We start from the raw sequence: 7423 nt of genomic DNA, 5'->3' as shown, positions 1-7423 counted from the left end.
TAAGAGCGACACAGCGTGTTCCTGTGAAGTTTCAGCCACGTTTCTGTAGTACTGCTAGCTTACCTTCACCGAGAGACAAAACAGCAAAGATCGTAGAGCGAGAGGAACACTCACTCTGCTACAACAAAAAACGATCCTCTACGGAGAAGATGAAGATGTGTCACTACATTAACTATTTAACTATAGCACACTTTTTAACAACCTTAGAAACTTCAGGACCATATAATGTCTTTAACCTAAACACATGACAGTGTCCCTCTCATTTTCTTTCTAGTTAATTTGGCACTTTTCTTGACAAAAGGCCAAACAAGTTGATCGTCACACTGATGGATTAATATCTCATCTATTGATCAAGTGATTGATGGAAAACAATCTTTAGATTCTTGTAAGTGCTGAGCTCTCAGCAGATTCTTTGACCTTTGGTAGTAAGTTCATTTTAAACGGTTGAATCTCTGTTGATTCTTTGACTTGGATGTGCAGCAGCACCGACTCCAAAGCACATTTTGTAGACGTCCTTGTAAAGCTTCACTTCCTCTCTTCCTGTTGTCCTTCTGTCACACATCAGCCCTGACACTGCCTCACTTCTTCAACCTCTCTGTGGACTGTCCATCCCTCTGGACGCTTGACCTCAGAGCCTCACCACCTCTGCTCTGAGCTTCTTCTCCTGTCTCTTCTCTCACATGTTCTGTCTTTTCTCTGCTGTGCAGACCTCCACCTCTCCTTTCCTCAGACCATCATGAAAAAAGGAAACGTCCTGGATACCATCAATGAAGTCACCATCATCCATGTCTTCACCTTCCTCATCCCCTGTGTCAGACCGGCTGCTGGACTTCTGGACTGACCCCTCCTGACTCACCCTCTTAGAAGCATGAAGTGTCTGTGGGGAGTCATTCTTTACTCCCACAAATCTTCCTGCTGCTTCAGCCACAAACTTAATAACATCTGACCTTGATTTCTGCTGAACCGTATGGCTGTTAACGCCAGCGTTTCCACTCATTTAGTTTTAGATGTGATAAAATTATTCTCAATTCTTTGATTTTCCATGTACGGACGATGATTCTGGACACATTAAAGATGCATTAACGTTTTGTAAATGACGTCTTTAAAGTCAAAATCCTGATTTTATTTATTTTACTTTAATATAATATTCTCAGAATAAAGTCAAAATTCAGACTTTTTAAGTCTCCAAGGAGAAACTCACCACTTTGATAACTTTTCATCTGGTGAATACAACTATGTACATGAGTCAATGTTTTATCAGCATTATCAATTGTCATTGTCATTGTTAATGCTCTCATTGCTGCACTGTTTAGCGCTCTCGCTTGACAGAAGGTTGTGGGTTCAAATCCAGCTGGAGGTGTTTGTGGAATTTCCTTGTGTTTCCTCAGGGTTCTCTGGTTTCCTCCCACATTCCAAAAAACTGCATGTAATGTTAATGCTAAATGAAGTGTCTGTGTGTGTCCTGTGGAAGACTGATGACCTGTCCTTTCTCTTTTCAAACGTATTTTCATTGACGTCCATAAGACGTCCAGACAAGACGTGAAAACAACGTCCAAGAAAGACGTCTAAATAACTTTCATTCTGGCTCGTCTGAGGACGTCTTCTGGATGTCAAATATTGACGTCTATATGATGTCCAGAAAAGACATCCAGACAACGTCCAAGAAAGACGTCTAAAAAACTTTCATTCTGGCCCCTCTGCAACTGCAACGTGAAATAAGTGTCGGTCACGCTGCTGCTTCAACCAATCAGGTTTTGATATTGATGCTCTTTTTGTTTTTTAATTGATTCATTTTATTTTATTTTATTTCATTTTTTACTTTATTGCCCAAATGGGGGAACATCCAAACAGAGCAAACAAACATCAAACAACAAAAACAAACAATTTTAACAGACGATGCTCACAAATAATACATTAGTATAATCTTAAGCTCCATTGTATGAACTTATAAAGATAACTATAACAAATACAAATAAGGATGACATTATTTATTTTAAAAGAAAAGTATAATTAAAAAAAAAGAAAACACAAAAGGGACGAGGGAAGCAGAGGGTCTCATTATTCTTTTTGGAATAATTCTTTAAATAACTCAATAATTTTATTACTTTTTTCTGTGTTTATGTTACTTAGTGTTTTAATGTGTTCTTTAAATTCAATATAAAACTGAACATAATCTGGGTTTACCTTTGCTAATCTGCATTTGCGAATGGGAAATTTTCCAACTAGAATTATTAAATTAATTATAAATTCTATGTCTATATTTTTGTAATTAAAATATGCAATTACACTTTTACAATCAATTTGAGCATGATTTTAGTTTTACATAGTGTATAATTCTCAGTCCATAAGGTATTTGAATAGGAACAGTAAAACAATTAATGATTAATGATTTGGGATTAATGAGTTTTTTTTCACTTTCTAAAAATTTGGATAAGTTTATATTTGTTAAATATATGTTGTGCAAAATATTGATATGTACTTGCTTAATTTTATTGACAATACAAAATCTGTATGGCAATAACCAAGCTCTCTGCCAATCAATGTCTGTTAAGATAAAAATCCCAAAAGATTTTCCTCTGGGACTTATTCTCCTTTTCTCATAAAAACAGTTTCTTTTATGTTTATTACTTCAGTTTTGATTCAAAATGTCTCAACCTTTAATAAACAGCAGGTTTATGACACTAATAGATATTGGTGACTCAGGACCCGCCAGCAGGCCTCGGGTGACGTCAGCGTATTCAAGCCCTCCGATTGGCTCGTCAGAGAGTTCACTCTCCAGCGCCAGCTGACTGCATCTGGAGGGAGCTGCATTAACAATATTATAGTTGTGTTTGTTTAATAGTGGTTTTGTACACCGACAATGGCTAAAGGAGAAGATAAAGAGATGTGGTAGCAGATTTATTGTCAAAACACTTTTCAAGTGGGACTTTTCCTAGAGGTCATTGAACGCACCGCAGGGCTCCAAGCACACAGAGGTCCGGTACAATTTACTTGTGCTCACTACAAGTTCCATGGCAGGATTCAGGATTATGTGATTCGCCATTATATTATTTTCAAACCATGAAAAACGTTTGTCACCGTCCACGGCCCCCAGGAATTCTGGGAAAAACAACGGCTTTTTTTATGAAGCTGAAACAGAAGGAGACTTGAACTTTGATTCTTTTCATCCATAAAGGTATTTATTCTGGCAACACGAGTATCTATCTGTGATGCAAAGGCTTTTTATACTGCATCTCTGCATGATGACCTGGTTTTTGTAGCCATAAAAAAGTGATTGAGGGGTGGATTGACTCAGACCAGCACTAGTGAAGGCCGAGGTCTGAAATGCAAGGCTGCCACTGTTACAATCTAATCCTACCATTTATAGGACATGCAAATACGTTTCAACTTCCAGCTTTTATTGAAAGATATAAATAAGGATGTGAGGATATAAACACTCTCATATAATATTTTTACATTCATCCATCTTTGCCATGATTATTTTATTGTTGTAAAAAAGTCATGAAAGACCAAAGATTGAGGTGAAAACTGTCTTTATTTTGTCAAAGCTTGAAGAAAATGATGATGAAAGAAGATGAATATTGATGAAGTCAGTTTGCTTTGATGATAGAAGAAAGTGAAAGAGGGTGAATGACAGAGGTGAGATCAGTGTGAGAGTAAAAGCAGTGTGAGAGTCCCAGTGAGTGCGGTCAGGACTGGGAACACTGGTCTCTCCTCAGTGTCTCTCTGAGGGGAGTCTGGGAGCCCCGGGTGGCCTCACAGGTCACAGAGCCCACCTTCCTCCACTGGTCTGCAGGGAGCCTCAGGGTGCTGCTCCAGCTGTAGAGGCCGTCCTTCTGCAGCACCCCGGGGCTCCTGCTCTCCTCCCAGCTGCTGCTGCTGCTGCTGCTGCTGCTGTCCTCCACCTTCCAGCTCAGACTCCAGTCTGAGGGGAAGCCCTCGTTGGCCAGGCACATGAGCGTGGCCTTCCCCTGCTGCAGCTCCTCTCTGGAGGGGGGCAGCACCGTCAGGGTGGGGCGGGTATCACCTAGGAGACACCAATCAAATTAGAGGACAGGGAGCACCCAGCTGTCAATCAACCAGCACACACCTGGACAGCTTTAGTGGGAGACAGCTGATTTGGTCCTGGAAGAAGTTGCTGTCAGAGGCTTTTTCTGCTCCAGCAGTCACTCACTCACACATTGTTTCACTTCCCTTTAAGAAGCCTCTCATGCACATCAGCACAGAGAGAATCATCCAACCCTTTGACCTGAAATACCTCAAACTACACAGGAAGGAACACAAGCTGATGTCTCAACGTTTACTCTTCATTTGCATCAACGTTATCAGAAAGTTTACACTTTACAACGTATGACTGGAAACTTTAACATGAACTTCAAATCTAAATTAATATTTTCAATTATTAGGAGCAAAATGTGAAAAAAACAGTAAATAAAGATAACTTCTCAGGAGGATTTGATTATTCTACATTTATCATCAGTATTTCTATTTTACTGTAAAATAACAATATTAATGATGCATTTTAAAGTAAGAAGAGAAACAGAATTGGGAAACATTCTATAGAACCAAGAATAAATCCAGCTGTGATGAAGAGACACTCAATAAAACAAGAAGAATAAAACCTGCACACATTCCAACACAAACACATTTCAAACAGTGGACATGTCAACTAAAACTCAGCCCAAAGACAGACCAGTGCACCAGAAATGTCCCTAAATACACAGGTCAGTGTAAAAACAGCTTCAACATGAGACTGGTAGAGTTAAAACAGTGTGTTCCACAGCCATCAGGCTCTAACTGAGCACATTTAAAGACTGACAAGATCTTTTGTTTTGTCATTTAATCCTAATGAGATTTTAATCCGGTGTAAATTTAAAACTAATAACTTTTCTCTGTGATCAAATTAAAGTGAAACAGAGCTGAGCTAAACTACATGAAATCAATGGAGATTAAAACTTGATCACTACAATAATTATTAAGAAAAAAAAACATCTTTCTAATCTCAAATCATTCAAAACAAGGTTTAATGTATGAATTGGAATTATTTAGTTGAAAGTATTAAAAGGAGAATAAACTTACTTCCAACATCCAGTCTGGTTCCTCCACCGAACGTGTACCACAGTGATACAAACTCATTGAGCCGCTGTACAAAAACCTCTGACTGTAGAGAGACGCCACTCTCTGATTCTGAAACCAACAAACTCACCAAAACAACTTTTACCACCTGATCCTAACGGAACACAAGAGAACAGTTCTTTCATCTGCAATGTCTACTTGAAATACATATATTTATAGAGATTGTTTTAAAGATTATTTTCTATTTTTTTCTATTATGTCTATTGGAATTTATTCCTGAAGGGATTTAACAGCAAAAACAGAAAATGTAAAAAAATAAATGTAAATGTAAAACTACAGACGTATCTTTAATTATTCAGTTTAATTCCTTAATATTGTCATTAAAGTTTGAATCCAGAGTGAAAGTGAGAGATGAAAGTGATCCAGGTCCCTGTTGGAGTCAGTCAGAACATTTCCATAGAGCCACTTTGCATCAGCAGCACCATGCTCCAGTGCTCTGGGAGAGTTTATAGTCCTGACAGTTGAAGACTGGATGACTGACAGCCGTCCTTCATGACAACAGAAGACAGAGAAATCCTCCTCATCAGAAACATGAGTGTGATCTGCGTCCTCATCTGGACTCTCCTCTGCTGCTGCTTCACAGGTAAAGTCCAGAGAATCAAACTCCTCTCCTCTGTCAACATCCGTCCCTCTGAAATGAAGCCCACAAAACCATGAGGCTGCTTGATGTTTCTGTCTGTGTTTCCTCAGAGTCCAGAGGCCAGGTCACAGTGACTCAGCCTGCAGCAGTCAGCTCTGCTCTGGGAGCCTCCGTCACCATCACATGTAGGACCAGTCAGAACGTTTATGTTTATAGTGGTTATCACTGTTTAGCCTGGTACCAACAGAGAGATGGACAACCTCCTAAATTGCTCATTTACTGGGCCAGCTATAGAGAATCAGGGACTCCAGATCGTTTTACAGGCAGTGGATCAAACTCTGACTTCACTCTGACCATCAGTGGAGTTCAAGCTGAAGATGCTGCAGTTTATTACTGTCAGAGTTTTCATTACATCAACAGTCAGTGGGTGTTCACACAGTGAAAAACCATCGTACAAAAACCTCCCTCAGTCAGACTGAACAGAAACTGACTGCTGCACACTGATACACTTCACTGAACACACACACACACACACACACACACACACACACACACACACACACACACACACACACACACACACACACACACACACACAGGTCTACTGAGCGCAGAGTTCAACACCACTTCATACCAAACTAAAGTTTGTGCAGAAGCTTTTAGCTCCAACATCTTCATGACAACCATATACTGTAGGATCCCATCTTGTGAAAAGGTTTAACACGGGGAATAGCCTCTGATTAAATCATTTAATAAACTAAACTGTGTCTCGGTGGGGAGTTGAACACGGGCCTACTGATTGCAAGGAAAGAATTCCTCCACTAGACGAGCAGCATATTGATTTACAAGTGAGATTCTTACACAGATTTTATTATGACCTTACACTCACTTTACCTCCAGTTTCTCCTCTAAAGTCAGAGTTTTACATTTATACACCAGTAAATAATTAACCTCATTCATTTGGATTCTTAACTGTTAGCTCTCGCGGCGCATAAGCTGGCGTCACAACTCACTCAGTTACCTTGAAAAAGTAATCCAATTACTGATTACTAGTTATTCCTTGAAAAAGTAACTTAGTTACCTTACTGATTACTTGTTTTTAAAAGTAACTAAGTTAGATTACAAGTAATCTTATAGTTACTTTCAGCAGCTGCCAACAACATGCCCCCCTCAATCTCAACATAAAAATGACAACTGGTTTTACCAGAAACTGAGTTCTGATCACTGCCTGGCCTCCTGCTGATACAGATTTAACCTTTGACCTTCATTCTTTGTTGTATTTATATCCGACTCATGGTTTTATTATCAGATTTTTACTATTACTGGTATTTATTAGTACATAGTTTAGTCTATTGTTGCACTATTTATCTGTTTTCAATAGAGCAATAGTATTTATTTGTTTGCACAACCTGCTCTATGCAACATTTTAATGACAGAGTAACGTGTTATTAATTAATGCGTTACCGGCATGACTGTGGCTATGTCCCGCTGGTCTTCCCTCCCCCTCTCTCTAACTGGTAACTTGGTAAAGATGGTGATTCTCCCTAAATTTCTTTATTTGTTCCAACACATTCCAATTTTTATAAGAAAATCTTTTTTTTTAACAGATCAGACAATAATATAATGTTTGTGGTTGAACCAGACTCCTTGCATCAAAATAATTATTCTACAACTTCCCAAAAAGCGGGACGGTCTTGCACGACGTAA

General features: G+C 39.0%; 1 gene segment (V, D, J or C); it reads right to left on the bottom strand.

Annotated features, from left to right (window-relative positions):
* Positions 1–3518: 3518 nt before the first annotated feature.
* LOC308117905 (Ig kappa-b4 chain C region-like) lies at positions 3519–7186 on the bottom strand. The segment is given in 3 exons: positions 7181–7186; positions 5080–5161; positions 3519–4027 (listed from the first exon to the last, which is right to left on the bottom strand).
* Positions 7187–7423: the final 237 nt, after the last annotated feature.

This window comes from Lipophrys pholis (assembly GCF_963383615.2).
Source record: "Lipophrys pholis genome assembly, chromosome: 12".
NCBI lineage: Eukaryota > Metazoa > Chordata > Actinopteri > Blenniiformes > Blenniidae > Lipophrys > Lipophrys pholis.
This window is presented reverse-complemented; position numbering and strand designations above follow the sequence as displayed.